The 15,696-nt window shown below is 44.1% G+C and overlaps 1 protein-coding gene across 2 annotated transcripts in view; it reads left to right on the forward strand.

Annotated features, from left to right (window-relative positions):
- PDGFC (platelet derived growth factor C) overlaps positions 1-15,696 on the forward strand; it is a 346,169-nt gene that overhangs the window by 281,400 nt on the left and 49,073 nt on the right. The window lies entirely within an intron of this gene.

The following is a 15,696-nucleotide window of genomic DNA, read 5'->3' on the forward strand; positions in this document are numbered from 1 at the left end:
TGCTGGTCTAGTAAAAAAAAATGCTTTTTGCATATAATATGCTGTAAATAATGTTTTAGAGCAAAGTTGAAATGCAGGGTTATATTCCTCTTTAAGAGGTGTTCTTGGTATTCAATGATTAGTACCTCCCAAATGTGGTCCAAGGAAGGAAAACCAGTAAAATGGTGACAGGGTCCTGGGTGGTCAAGGTTCATTGATGCACTTGGGTTGTGAAGGATACCCTATTTGGTCCAATCTAACAGAAGAACTACTGTAGCACATACTAATGAAAGACTTATTGCTAGCCACAAGGTAAAGGTTTTAGGACTTACAGTGCATCCAAACATGGCGTGTATGGGGCTGCTACAGATCAGTAGTTCCCTTGCTGACTACTGCTGAAAGCACCTGTACAACAATTAGGTGAGTGACTGTGCTGATCAATGGAACAATGAATGAAGATGGTTCCATCTATTGAACCATGTTTCTTTTGGTATCCAAATCTTCCCGAGATCAATCCAATCAAGAATTTGTGGGATGTGCTAGAAAAACAGTACAGTTCAGAGAGGACTCACCTTGTAAAAGACTCCAAGAATCTGCTTGTGAGGTCTGATGGGTCAGAGTTTTATTGGTAGCTCAAGTGGTAATTATGTTAGGCAGGGGGGCTTTAATGTTTTGGCTGATCTCTATATAAAAAAAATATTGACCAATCTAATTTATCAGCATCTGAAACAAAAAGTGCAATAAATGGTGGTAAACAAGATTTATTGTGTTTTAATAAAAAGCAAAGCATGAATGCTGAGAACATGTAGGTAAGTGGAATGCTCATAATTATGTTAGTAGGAACAAGTAAACATTACAATTATTTTCACAGTGAAAAGTGTTCATTAAGATTTGCACATTTTTTGGGGGGGTCAAAAAAATTAGGCTGCCTCTAAGTGTGTTGATGGGTGGCTGCCAGCTGCTTTTAAGTTATCTGGACACAAAGGCCTCAATTCACTAAACTTATCTCCTGTCTTTAATAACTCTTCTAGAGTTGTTACCATGGTGATAAGGCATGTAGTATTCAGGAAACATTTTACCTCAGGCAAGCCTAAAGTTAACTCTTCTGTCTTTAAATTAACTCTCCAATCCTTAAAATAACTCCAGAGTTAAAGACCAGCTGTTAATTAGCTGCATGTGAAAATAACTACAGAGGAGGTAAATTAACTACAGAGGAGGTAAATTAACTACAAGAGAGGTAACTTAAGGAGTGAAGAGGTAAGATAACTCTCTCAGGTGTGGAGGTAAGTTTTCTCTTGCCTTATTATCTCTAGCATTATCTTAGTGAATTGAGGCCTAAGACTAAGAATTATGACTTCTGCATGAAACAAAGGCTGCCATCTTTTGACAAACACACAATAATGGGAGATCTGGCATTATCTGTTTACTGTTGTACTTAAAAATACACATTTATTTATTAATGCTTTATAAATCTTAAAGAGGTATCCCAACAACATATATCAGAATGTAATACATTATTCAGGATACCCAATTTTACTTTAACTATCCTGGTTTCAGCATCAGTAACACTTCCTGTATGTAAATATTGCTGTATATCGGTATGTAACCTGTACTTCTAGTCATGTTTAGCTTTGGCTATTTAGTTATCCAGACTTCTGCTTCAGAGCACTCTTGGAGATCAGTTGTTCTCTATGGAAACACACAACAAACACTCTGCCAGCATTAAAGATGTCACCACCTGCAATAAATGTGATAATGTAAATCAGGGAGTGGAAAGATGTTACAAAGGGCAAACTCTGATTAAATAATTTATAATATTGTAAAACATAAACAGTTGTAATCATGAAGTTTCATTCAGTAAAGTTCCTCTTTAAAATATGCATATAAGGAGTATATGCATTATGTGTAGCCCATGTCATTGTTACACGTCTGTCTGTATATTTAAATTAAAATATTTAAATGTGTCTAATACAGTTGGTTTTAAAGAGAAACCGTAACCAAGAATTGAACTTCATCCCAATCAGTAGCTGATACCCCCTTTCCCATGAGAAATCTTCCTTTTTGCAAACTGATCATCAGGGGGCTCTGTATAGCTGATATTGGCTATCATTCATAAAGCATTTCCGCATGCAGAAATGCTGAAAACAGCCGACTTTACCGAGCACATAGCAGCATCTCCATTCATAAAGGCTCTTTCTGCATGAAAAGCTGACATTACCTAGCAGAGCGATAAATCATCGCCTTGTGCAGTGATTATCCTAAAAAATGTAACAAAATGTCAATTCATAAATATTACCGCAAGCGGTATGAGGACGGGAAATACTGCCCTGTTGGATGTGGCGAGAACCATGCTGAGTTAGGCCTCTTGCACACTGCAAGTAATTCCGATTCAGATTCCGCTTTTTAATCAGTTTTTACATCCGATTCAGATTCCGATTTGCAGTGTGCAGGAGCAAACTGAAAATCTGAATCTGAATCGGATGTAAAAATGGATTAAAAAGCGGAATCTGAATCGGAATCACTTGCAGTGTGCAAGAGGCCTTAATGGAGACACAGACCTCCCAGGCAGCTGCAGTAGAGCGGAACGCGGAGAAATGTATCAACTCGGCAGCTTTCTGTGTTTCCGCAAGCCTACCGCCAGCCTAGTTCGGGAAATCTCTGCACTGCTATCGCAACTGTGCACTTTTTCATGAATGACCACACAGAAGTCTAAAATACCGACAGCGGTGTTTTCCCGCACTGATCCTCTTACCGACAACACTTATATGAATGATACCCAATGTGGAGAAACCCCTCCCACAAGTGATGTCCGGACCATGGTTCTGACATCACACTGTGGGAGCCTTGTTGCACTGTGGGAAATAACAGCTGTCACCATGTGATAAATGTCAGAATTTAAACAGGGAGAGGAAAGATTTTACAATGGACAAACACTGACTAATCATTTATACAAGATTATTGTAAAAATGAAGCACTTTTTTATTACATTATTTTCACTGGAGTTCCTTTTTAAGATTGCATAATAGTAAAAGGAAGTCTTGCATCATGGGGAAGAATGCTGCACTCACCTGAACAGACCTAGGACATTGGATATTTAGGCGAATACTCTGTATAGTGAAGTCCTCCTTACTCAGAGGAGGACTTGCTAGTTACTAGTTCCTCTTCAAAGGAGTCATCAATGAAAAAAAGCTCCCCCCCCCCCTCACCCCATTCTACTTACTCGGGACTTCCTCCAGCCCCTTGCAGCTTACATGTCCCACGCTGACAGCTCCACTCTCAGTCACCGGCCCGGGGTCCCCGGCGCTGCAGAGGCCGACCTCCTCTAGTGGCGGGAGCGCCGCTGTCACTCAAGTCCACGTTGTCCACGGTGTACTGCGCAGGTGCAGTAGAGACAACCTCAAGGTCGGCCTCTGCATCAGCGGGTCAACGGTTCAGCGCGGAGCTGTGGCGTGAGACATGTCAGCTGCAAGGGGCTGGAAGAAGCCCCGGGTAATTGTTGACTCCTTTAAGATCATCACGTTGAACTACCACAATAGTGAACAAACAAAGTAAACAGTTCAACAAGGTGTAAAACGCTGTGTGGACAGCAGAAATGATTATATGAGAAAACACATCTGGCGTATCCCAGTTTGTTTTAGTTACTTATGAAAATGTTGATTATGAAATACATTCATAGAAATGGCTGGCTTTCTCAGAAAAGACCAAAAAAACACAAAAGTCAGCTTCTTTAAAATGTGATAGGCCATTGCACCTCAAGTAATCTCATGCTTGATTTGTTTGGTTATAAATTAACTATTGGTTTATTTGAACTACGGCGTCCACAATTTAAATAATGGAGCTATTTGTCTATCTCATTCCTCAGTAAATGTATGGTCATAAAGTGCATTTTTCACTGTTTTCTTTACATTAGTGCAATGTCCAGTAAGAGCGAGCTGTTACAAAACTCATGGTAACTAAAAATACAGAACTTATAATATTTTGAAAGGACGGTGATTACCCAATGCAGGATATCCATCCAGACACTGCATACTTGGCAGCAAACATCAAATGGGATTTGGCAGCAAGCATATTATTCATCTCACATAAGTAGTGTTCTGTTCTGTGTTCTGCTTAAAATAATTTTCACTGATATGAAAGAGATATACATTTATTTATGAGGTGCCCTAAAAAGGTATTCTTGCAGAAAAAAAACTTTCCCCATAGAGTATAGCTTGCCTCCTCCACGATACGCCTCGCACAACATAAGCAATTAAAGTTTAAGTACTTCATGTATGCTTAATTTCTATCCAGGCATGCATTTGATTTCTGTACATGATTTAAGGCATATAGTTCTCTGTGAATGAGATGTCATAAGGCAACTAGGCAAGCTTAAAAGAACCAGTACAAAAATACAGGAGGTTTTTTCAGCTTGCTTTTAAATATGTAAACTCCGTCATCTTTATAGCTCTTGTACATGACTCAATGACCTGGAACAAGCAATAGTATGGATCTACTGGTTGCATGCTTGCTGCGAGTCAGGGAACCTCGAAGTAGAGTAGCTGTTGTGTAGCAGAACTCACAGAGAAACATGAGCAATTTGATGAGGTGATAGATTTATAAGCCTCTGATTTGCTGTTCTCAATCATGTGTGGCTTCAGCATTTCTCTGTTGGTTAGAAGATTGGTAAGAGTGCAGAAATGTGAGTAAGGAGAATGCATGTCCATTCACCTCCTTGTTCCTGTACAACTTCCAGCTGAGCTGACATTGGTCAGTCATATTTTCAGATAGGAAGAGGCAGGCTAGCTGTGATGTTCCCTCCCATTCCCTTCTCTTCACGGTCCATTCACTCCCCTTAAAGCATACTCTAATTAACCACTTGAGGACCACAGTGGTAAACCCCCCTAAAAACCAGGCTATTTTTTGCTAAAATGGCCACTGCAGCTTTAAGGCCAAGCTGCAGGGCTGAACAACACAGCACAGGAGTGATTCCCCCCCCCCTTTCCCCCCACCAACAGAGATCTCTGTTGGTGGGGTCTGATTGCCCCCCAGTTGTTTATTTTTTTTAAAAAAAAATATTTATGTGTGTGCTTTTGTATTAATTTTTGATGTTTTCCTTTTTTTTTTTTTTTAACAAACCCCTCCCTCCCCCCAGCCGGCCAATCCTGGCGATCGGCTGTCGTAGGCTTCTGCCTATGAGAGCCGATCGCTCTTTTGTCCCCCAGGGGGGCAGCCGTGTCACAGGGCTGTCCCCAGTACAGTGCTGCTGCTGATCGCAGCGCTGCACTATGTAAATAGACGGAGATCAGCTCCGCCCCCGAGAAGGAGATGTGCGCGCACCCTGCGTGCAATCTCCTTCAGTAGCTGGCTCCAGGACCTGATGCCATTTGGCGTTAGGCGGTCCTGGGGCTGCCACCGCGGCCACGCCCATTGGCGTGGAGCGGTCTTAGAGTAGTTAAGAGCTTCCTTTTACTTATGTCCATCACTGGCCTTTCATTTGGGTGCAGGAAGAAGCCATAATACTTTCCCCTGCTGATTACCCATTTTGTCTCTTAATTTGCTTAATTCAGAGTCCAGCTATTTCCGGCACAGTGAGCATTAGGGTCTATGAGCACCCAAATCCAGTACAGCATGGGTGATGAGCAGGCCCCGAAATAACATGACTTGCCCTTCATGTCCTCCTGACAGGACAGCAAGGACCTTCAAGACTACAGGGGATGAAAGAAGTCCCAGGTAAGTAAAGGGATGCTCTTTAATTGCAACTCAGGTATCCTTTAAGAGGAGGAAATGGGAGGGAGATAGAAGAGAAATTTGAAGCAAACCTGTCTCTTTCTGTCTGAAAATTTGACTTTAGCCAAGTGAAAGTTTTCAAGCAGGCTGGGGGTCACTTTCACTAATGAACAGGGGCGTTGCTAGCCACAAAGATCAGTGGCACATGCCTCAGATCTATTCTGGGGTGCCCCGGATGTCCCCTAGGCAGGGTCAGCTGTGGTGCCTCAATGGTGGCCAAGCTGGGAGCAGTGGTGCATCAATCGGGGGTATGCTGGGTGCTGTGGTGTCTTTAAGGGGGCATACTTGGTGCTGTGGTGCCATGCTGGGTGCTGTGATTCCATTATGGAGGCATGCAGGTAACTGTGGTTCTTCTATGGGGGCATGCTGGGAGTTGTAGTGCCTCAATGGGAGGCCCGTGGGAACATGGTAGGGGGTCTGCTAGAAGGTCAGGGAATGCTATGGGAGAAGTGACAGATAACCTGGCAGCAGGCCAGCCCACCCAGCAGAAAGCCAGACCAGGCAGCACAGAAGCCAGGTAACTCTGCCTAGTTATGTTTAAGTGCCTATTTGTGTAATATGCTGCATTTTTGTTTTGTTTTAATGGAGAGAAGGTTTAATCCAACATTTTGCTGGTAAGGCTTACTTAGACCGCTGTTAAGTTCATGCTTGGTGTAATTTTCCTTCTTAAAACAGAAGGAAATCTGCAATAATTCAGCTATAAGTGAACATTTGTGGTTACCCCAATGCACTACTACTGAATATGCAAATTATCCCTTTTCCCCCTTGGTAAGCCAAGCAAGCATCCAGAACCGCTGGTGTATAGCAAGCCTATAGCTTTAAATTTTACACAGCCATATCAAACCTACATGTAGACAGCCTGTTTCGGGACTTTTGGTCCTCATCAGTACATAGCAGGCATTGATAAGGCTGTATGAGATAGGGCTTGGACCAGTACAACAGAGTAACCAAGCAGCTCAGGGTGACCCAAACTACTAGGAATGTATAGGGGGATAAAAGGGACCAAAAAGCCCTCGTACTAAAAAAAGCAAAGCTTAAGTTCATGTAAATTTTGCTCCATCCATGACCATACCCACATTATGGAGCATGGCCACACCCATTTTCCAGCTGGAGTGCCCATAAGTGCCCCAGATCTCTTAGGATTCTAGCAACGCCCCTGCTTATGAATAACACATTTTAGCATTTTTAAACTTGGTTGTATACAGTTATTGCCAAACATTTTGTGAATGATACAAATATTGGTTTCTGCACTGAAGTTTGCTGCTTCAGTTTTCATGATGGCGATTTGCATAAGTCTTTTCTCACCCCGAAAAAAAAATTCCCCGGCATTTCAGCCATGCCACAAAAGGGCCTGAAATCATTCAAAGTGATAACTAAGTGGCTCTGAAACAAAACATTGACATTTTGGGTCTATGACCAAGAAACTCCCCATTAATCCAATTGAGAACTTGTTGTCAATCCTCAAGAGGTGGGTGAACAAACAGAAACCCACAAATTCTGACAAACTCCAAGATTGATTATGAAATAATGGGTTGCCATCAGTCGCGATTAGGTCAAAAAGTTGATTGAATACATGCCAGGGTGAATTGCAGATGTCTTGAAAAAGAAGGGCCAACACTGCAATTATTGACTGTACACAAACTTGACTGTCAGTGTCAATACAAGTCTTTTAAAGGTTACCACAGTTGAAGCACATATGTGAAACAGGGGGGGCAGGCATGTATGGTGAGCAGTCCTGATGCCCACCACTGCCCCTGTTCTTCTTTCTGCCCCTCCGCTGCTTCTAAATGCCCTTCGGCACCCTCTTCCGGTTCGCTGGGTCACCGGAGTTGGACATCGCTGCGCCTGAGCTGGCCCGGCTGCATGACCATGCGCAGAGTGCTCCCAGCCACGGTCTTACTCTGTAGGATGCAGGCGCAGTGATGCCCAACTCCGGTGACCCAGAAGAGGTGGCTGGAGGGCATTTAGAAGCAGTGGAGTGGCCGAAAGGAGAGCGGTGGACATCAGGATGTCCCACCATACATGCCTGCTCCCCCCGTTTCTCATGTGTTCCTCGGCTCTGGTATCTTTCAAACTTAGAAAATATGTGTAATTATACTTCAAAATACCACATAAACACCTGAAAAAAAATCTAAAAACACTGAAGCAGCAAACTCTGTGAAAACCAGTATTTGTGCCATTCTCAAAACTTTAGGCCATGACTGCATTAATAGCTACAGCTTAATAAAATATGTTTTTGTATATTATAAAAGGTAGTGTCTGAATAAGTGGCCTCTGGCCTGATATGACCCAGGTCATGACTGAAAAACCTTACCACCAAATAATAGACACTAATAAATCCAGGCCAGGCATGCAGGTCAGGATCGTTTTCTTTCTCTGACAAACTCTAATCTTTATAAACGTTAGTAAATTAGGCTTAATGTGGGAGAACTAAACCTCCGGTCTTGTAGGAGGCACATCTAAAGTGGCCTAATAACATAAACTCTGTCCTGAAATGTGTTCTTACACGCCCTTCCCCCCTTGGTAACAAACTGAAACCCCAAATTCAACTTTTTACAGTGTAAGCTATGCCTAAAAAACAGGATCTATGTTGCTTGTGTTGGCCAGCTTAGGCAGTTTTACACTTTTACTCCTAGACTAAAATCTGATAGATATTCATTACTGACAGACAGTGACAGTTAATTACAAATGCTATTTTAGAGGTAAATTAGGTCAGGGGGCCTAGCACAGTAGCCCAGCTTTCATAACAGAACGGACTAAAAGTAAAACATATTGAAGCTGATTCCCTAATGGATTTTTCAACAAAGCAAGGACAGTTATACAGACCTGCTTAATTCATTTTCTCTTTTCAGACAGATGGCAATACTTACAATCAAATAAGCCCTTTGGGATGTGATTGGGTGATTCCACTGGCTGCTTTCACTATAGAGGAAAATGAGACACAATTAGTTGAATCATTGCTATTTCAGCCCCTGTGCAGTGTCCTCGTGTTTTGCACTGAGTGGCTGTGTTTTCAGACAAGTACTCTTTCTATGGAAGGAAGGCTAAGAAAAGAAATAAAGTTTCTATGCTAAATATTAGCAAAATAAGTATACTGCAATTCTCTTAAAGGAAAGAAACATGATATTAGATGTTACAACCTCTTCTTGAGACAGACACAAGCTCAATGTTCGAACTACATTTTTTCCACAAACTTACTTATATTTACTTATAGCAAAACATTACATTATTAAAGGATACCAGAGCTGAATTAAAAAGTGAAAGGGGGGGGGGGGGGGAAGGAAGCAGGCATGTATAAGAAGTAGTCCTCATGCCCACCTCTCCCCCCATTCTCCTCCGCCACTCTACTACCCATGTGGGTTTCAACAATGTGGGGGTGCCGTGCAAGGGAAGCAGCAAATCTCCAGAACCCACACATGCACACACGCACCTCATAGCTTACTTGTCCTCTTAGTAATCTTGTAACACTTTGTTTCACCTGTTCACATTATCTGCATGGACTGTCTTCTACTGCCAACCAGCAGATGGTCTTCCTTATTGTTTGGATTAATTATGTACACACCTGATCACTTCCTGTATTAATCTAATGCCTGGTACACACCACGCAATTTGCCATCATAGATGGTCGAATAGCAGTATCGGACTGGGAGGAGGAAATCCACCTGCTGGCCAAGCAGCAGTAACCCTGTGTTATCACTCCCAATAGAAACATGCAGTAAGTCTTCACTGTGAGCAGCAACACCTGATTACTGCTGCTTGGCCAGCAAATGGATTTCCTCAGCTTTTCCAGCTCCCAGTCCGACACTGTCAAATAGATAATTTCCAATTTTCCAAGTCCGATCTGAGTTCCAATCATTTTTATGACCAATTTTCCAATGAATGGAGCTGCCGACTTTGGGGAAAAGTCATCCTGTGTAATACAAGTAACTATGGAAAGATGCATACCATTTTGAAGCTCTCTTTCTCCTCTTCCCAAAGACACATAAACCGCCACCCTACGCCTTCGTTATTTTCGCGATTGAAATTGCGTTTGCCGCGATTTCGGTCGCGAAAATAGCGAAAACTAAAAGGCGTAGGGCGGCGGTTTATATATTGTTGAAAAGAGGAGAAAGAGAGCTTCAAAATGGCATGCATCTTTCCATAGTTTCTGCACTGCTCGGAGTCCTTTTAACTGGATCATGTATATATATATTCACATGTATTAAACTATCACTAAGGCTTTGTTCACATTTAAAATCGAAATCGCTGACGGCAGCAATTTTCGATTTTTTTGCCTTTTTTTTTCTCATCCAGGTGCTTAGCTACTATAAAGCGCTTTTCAAAGTGCTTTTTCAGAGCGATTTGTTTTTTTCACTTCCTGACGCAAGTCAGGAAGGGAAAAAGAAAAGAAAAAGAATAAATACAATGGGCTTGATTCACAAAGCGGTGCTAACCTACTTAGCACGTCTAAACTCTTTAGGTGCGCTAACCAGGGTGCTAAGTAGGTTAGCACTGGTTTTCTCAATCAGATCGTGCGCTAAGTCCTATGCGCGGGCTAAGTCCCATAGGCTTTAATGGGCACTTCGCGCGGAGCGCCCTGCGCTCTGTGCAGTGCGCGCATAAAGTTTTACGCGCATAAAGTTTTGCGTGCATAAAGTTTTACGCGTGAAAAGCTCGTTTAGACGTGCTAAGGGGGTTTTCACAGGCGTGCTAACAGTTAGCACCGCTTTGTGAATCAAGCCCAATGTATTTATTCTTAAAAGTGCTGGGGAAATCGCTATACAAAGCACTTTTGCAAGCACTTTGCAATTTCCCTATACCTTCCATTGAGCAAAAAAACTCAGAAAATGGTACAGGCAGCGCTTTGCAGACCGGGTAGGAAACAAACCGCTCAGATGTGAACTCTGTCATAGGGAATCATTACACAAGCGCTTTCAGGGCAATATTGAAAATTGCCAGCGCTTAAAAAAAACGCAAAACGCCCTAGTGGCTTGATTCACAAAAGAGTGTTAACTGATAGCACGACCATGCTATGCAGTTAACACGCAAGGTGACGCGCGCAGCTTTGCGCACGCAAAGGCTTACGCCCGCGTGCAAACTAACGATAACACGCGCATTTGCACGCAAACGTTTGTGCGCTCATGCGAAAACCTTTCTTTAGCACCCTCTGCGCACGCAAAGCTGTGCGCGTGTCACTTCGGGTGTTAACTGCATAGCATGGCCGTGCTATCAGTTAACACTCTTTTGTGAATAAAGCCCTAGGTGTGAACGAGCCCTTATTCTTAACACTAGTGCAGGTCCTGGCAGCGACCTGGCCTCTATACAAGATCCCAGATTGTATTAATTGTATATACAATCGAAGTTGGACTGTGTGTGGACTCACCAACCAATCCAAAAGGTTACTTTGCCTGCAGTGCTGACTGCCTTCAGGATTCCCTCAGAGTCTGAGGCTTTATGGTAAACTGCAGCAAAGGGAACAGGAATTGGTGGGTGACTGCACAGAGCTTATTAACTACCTCTATGTATTTCCACAAAACATGCACTGTTGGTGGCACTTGAGGACAGGGTTGGAAGCCCTGCACTGGTGATTAATGTAATTGAACCAGGCCCGTAGGATTTTATTCTAATTCTAGGGCAGCCTCATTGACTGGATGGATCACAAACAGTACTTATTTATACATAATATAAAAATAAAAATGACTTCTGGTAAGGGTAATGATTTATATATTGTTATTTTAGCATCTGTATGTCATCTAAATGCATGCCTTGATATCTATTTTAAAATATTGCTTGCTAAAGAATAAATCTTATCTTGTTTACGACTAGACTGTTGGAATCTAACAAGTATATTTTTTTTAAACTGTGTTGAAATGAATATCTGATTTCAAGTAAGTGGTAGTGTTTAAAAAAATATCTAGAATTCCAAGACCTCTCCCTGAAAAGGAACGGACATTGAAAGCTTCAAATATGTCAGCTAGGATTGCTGTCAGCATTTCCACAAGTGTTAGCGAGATATTAATGATTGCTTGCATATCATTCAGTTCCATTACATTTAAATAGCCTGTTCTATTTGGAAACTATCAATACCCCCATGTCTAAAAAAATTGAACCCGACGTGAAAATAACCTGATGAGATAAACAATTATATTTATTCTCCTACTCCTAAAAAATGACCTTTTTTTTTTAGATATCTCATGGTATTATTTTATATTAAAAAATTTACAAAGTAGATTGAACGTTTTACTGTTTATAATCAGTGGCAGTCTATTAAGTGTCCCAGAGTTAGAAAAAGGTAAATAGTTCATGTTTTTTTTCTCTCCCTGCCGTCAGAAATTGTATTCTGCCAGGAAAACTTTTATGGCTATAATTTGCTTATCAGTGATGTTTACTATATTCCAGACCAGCAAGACAGAAGCTGTCACTTCCATGCCTAGGCAGTAAAAAAAAACAAGTAAAACAGCCTGAATATTGATATGTTTTGTATTGTACGTACACATGTTTATCTCATCATTGCACAGATTGTCTCGGGTACACTTTAAAAAGCTTTAAACCTTATTTAGGGCTCTTTCACATCACAGAACGCTTGCAGGAGCCGATTTCCTGCAAGCGCTATGATTTACGGCATGGACATCACGTTGGCATGTTGCGGTGCAATGCTGATTAGCGGCGATAGTTTTAATTCACCCGAAGGAAAAACGCAGTTGCTGGACGATTAAAAGCTCACGGCTGCGTCAGACCGCAATACGCCAAAACGTAGGATGTGAAATGTAAAATGGAAGTCTATGGACTTTTTATTTTACCTTGGTTAATGCAAAGTATTGACTTTGCGTCAAATGCAGGAAATCAGCGCAGATGTGAAAGAACCCTTATTAATGCATCTCCAGAAATCTCCACACATCTCCACTGGTGATTAGAGTTGGGCCGAACGGTTCGCCTGCGAACGGTTCCATGCGAACTTCAATGGTTCGCGTTCGCGTCCCGCAGGCGAACCTTTGCGGAAGTTCGGTTCGCCCCATAATGCACATGGAGGGTCAACTTTGACCCTCTACATCACAGTCAGCAGGCCCAGTGTAGCCAATTAGGCTACACTAGCCCCTGGAGCCCCACCCCCCCTTATATAAGGCAGGCAGCGGCGGCCATTACGGTCACTCGTGTGCTGCCTGCGTTAGTGAGAGTAGGGCGAGCTGCTGCAGACTGTCTCTCAGGGAAAGATTAGTTAGGCTTAACTTGTTCCTGTCTGGCTGCATACCTGTTCTGTGAACCCACCAGTGCATACCTGTGCTGTGAACCCACCACTGCATACCTGTGCTGTGAACCCACCACTGCATACCTGTGCTGTGAACCCACCACTGCATACCTGTGCTGTGAACCCACCACTGCATACCTGTGCTGTGAACCCACCACTGCATACCTGTGCTGTGAACCCACCACTGCATACCTGTTCAGTGAACCCACCACTGCATACCTGTGCTGTGAACCCACCACTGCATACCTGTTCAGTGAACCTGCCACTGCATACCTGTTCTGTTCAGTGGACCCGCCACTGTATACCTGTTCATTGAACCCACCACTGCATACCTGTGCTGTGAACCCACCACTGCATACCTGTGCTGTGAACCCACCACTGCATACCTGTGCTGTGAACCAACCACTGCATACCTGTTCAGTGAACCCACCACTGCATACCTGTGCTGTGAACCCACCACTGCATACCTGTTCAGTGAACCTGCCACTGCATACCTGTTCTGTTCAGTGGACCCGCCACTGTATACCTGTTCATTGAACCCACCACTGCATACCTGTGCTGTGAACCCACCACTGCATACCTGTTCTGTGAACCCACCACTGCATACCTGTGCTGTGAACCCACCACTGCATACCTGTTCAGTGAACCTGCCACTGCATACCTGTTCTGTTCAGTGGACCCGCCACTGTATACCTGTTCATTGAACCCACCACTGCATACCTGTGCTGTGAACCCACCACTGCATACCTGTGCTGTGAACCCACCACTGCATACCTGTGCTGTGAACCCACCACTGCATACCTGTTCAGTGAACCCACCACTGCATACCTGTGCTGTGAACCCACCACTGCATACCTGTTCAGTGAACCTGCCACTGCATACCTGTTCTGTGAACCCGCCACTGCATACCTGTTCTGTTCAGTGGACCCGCCACTGTATACCTGTTCAGTGAACCCACCACTGCATACCTGTGCTGTGAACCCACCACTGCATACCTGTTCTGTGAACCCACCACTGCATACCTGTTCAGTGAACCCACCACTGCATACCTGTTGTGTTCAGTGAACCCGCCACTGCATACCTGTTCTGTTCAGTGGACCCGCCACTGTATACCTGTTTAGTGACCCCGCCACTGCATACCTGTTGTGTTCAGTGAACCTTCCACTGCATACCTGTTCTGTGAACCCGCCACTGCATACCTGTTCTGTTCAGTGGACCCGCCACTGTATACCTGTTCAGTGAACCCGCCACTGCATACCTGTTGTGTTCAGTGAACCTGCCACTGCATACCTGTTCTGTGAACCCGCCACTGCATACCTGTTGTGTTCAGTGAACCTGCCACTGCATACCTGTTCTGTGAACCCACCACTGCATACCTTTTCAGTGAACCCACCACTGCATACCTGTTCTGTTCAGTGGACCCGCCACTGTATACCTGTTTAGTGACCCCGCCACTGCATACCTGTTGTGTTCAGTGAACCTGCCACTGCATACCTGTTCTGTGAACCCGCCACTGCATACCTGTTCTGTTCAGTGGACCCGCCACTGTATACCTGTTCAGTGAACCCGCCACTGCATACCTGTTGTGTTCAGTGAACCTGCCACTGCATACCTGTTCTGTGAACCCGCCACTGCATACCTGTTGTGTTCAGTGAACCTGCCACTGCATACCTGTTCTGTGAACCCGCCACTGTATACCTGTTCTGTTTAGTGAACCCGCCACTGCATACCTGTTCTGTTCAGTGGACCCGCCACTGTATACCTGTTCAGTGAACCCACCACTGCATACCTGTTGTGTTCAGTGAACCTGCCACTGCATACCTGTTCTGTGAACCCACCACTGTATACCTGTTCTGTTCAGTGAACCCACCGCATCAGTGCGCATACCTGTGCAGTTAAGTGAACCCACCTACCTACGTGAGTGCACGCAGTGTGATATACCACTCCGTGCATACCCGATATGGACAAAACAGGTAGAGGAAGAGGTAGTGCCAGAGCCAGAGGAAGGCCACCCGGCAGGTCTGCGCGAGGTCGTGTAAATGTAATTTCGTGTGGACCTGGCCCACAGTACAGTGCTCGGAAGAAGGCACGTCCCATCACCTCCCAAGATTGTCAGGACGTGGTTGAGTATTTAGCGACACAGAACACCTCATCTTGCTCAGCCACCAGCGCTACTACTAGCACCACTTCCGCTGCATTTGACACTTCGCAAGAATTATTTAGTGGTGAAATCACTGATGCACAGCCATTGTTGTTACAGCCAGATGAATTTTCACCAGCTCATATGTCTGAGTTACGCGGCAACACTATGGATGTAACGTGTCAGGAGGATGAAGGACCTACTGATGGTGCAAGTTTGGATTTGTCTGAGGCAAGCGAAGCTGGGCAGGATGACTACGATGATGACGGTAATAGGGATCCTCTGTATGTTCCAAATAGAGGAGATGCAGAGGGGGACAGTTCAGAGGGGGAGTCAGAGAGTAGTAGGAGGAGAGAAGTTGCTGAAAGAAGCTGGGGCAGCTCTTCGTCAGAAACAGCTGGTGGCAGAGTCCGGCACCATGTATCGCCACCTATGTACAGCCAGCCAACTTGCCCTTCAGCATCAGCTGCTGAGGTCCCCATAGTGCCCACATCCCAGGGTGGCTCAGCGGTGTGGAAATGTTTTAATGTGTGTGCCTCAGATCGGACCAAAGCCATCTGTTCGCTCTGCCAACAAAAATTGAGCC

Source organism: Hyperolius riggenbachi, chromosome 1 (genome assembly GCF_040937935.1).
Source record: "Hyperolius riggenbachi isolate aHypRig1 chromosome 1, aHypRig1.pri, whole genome shotgun sequence".
Classification (NCBI taxonomy): domain Eukaryota; kingdom Metazoa; phylum Chordata; class Amphibia; order Anura; family Hyperoliidae; genus Hyperolius; species Hyperolius riggenbachi.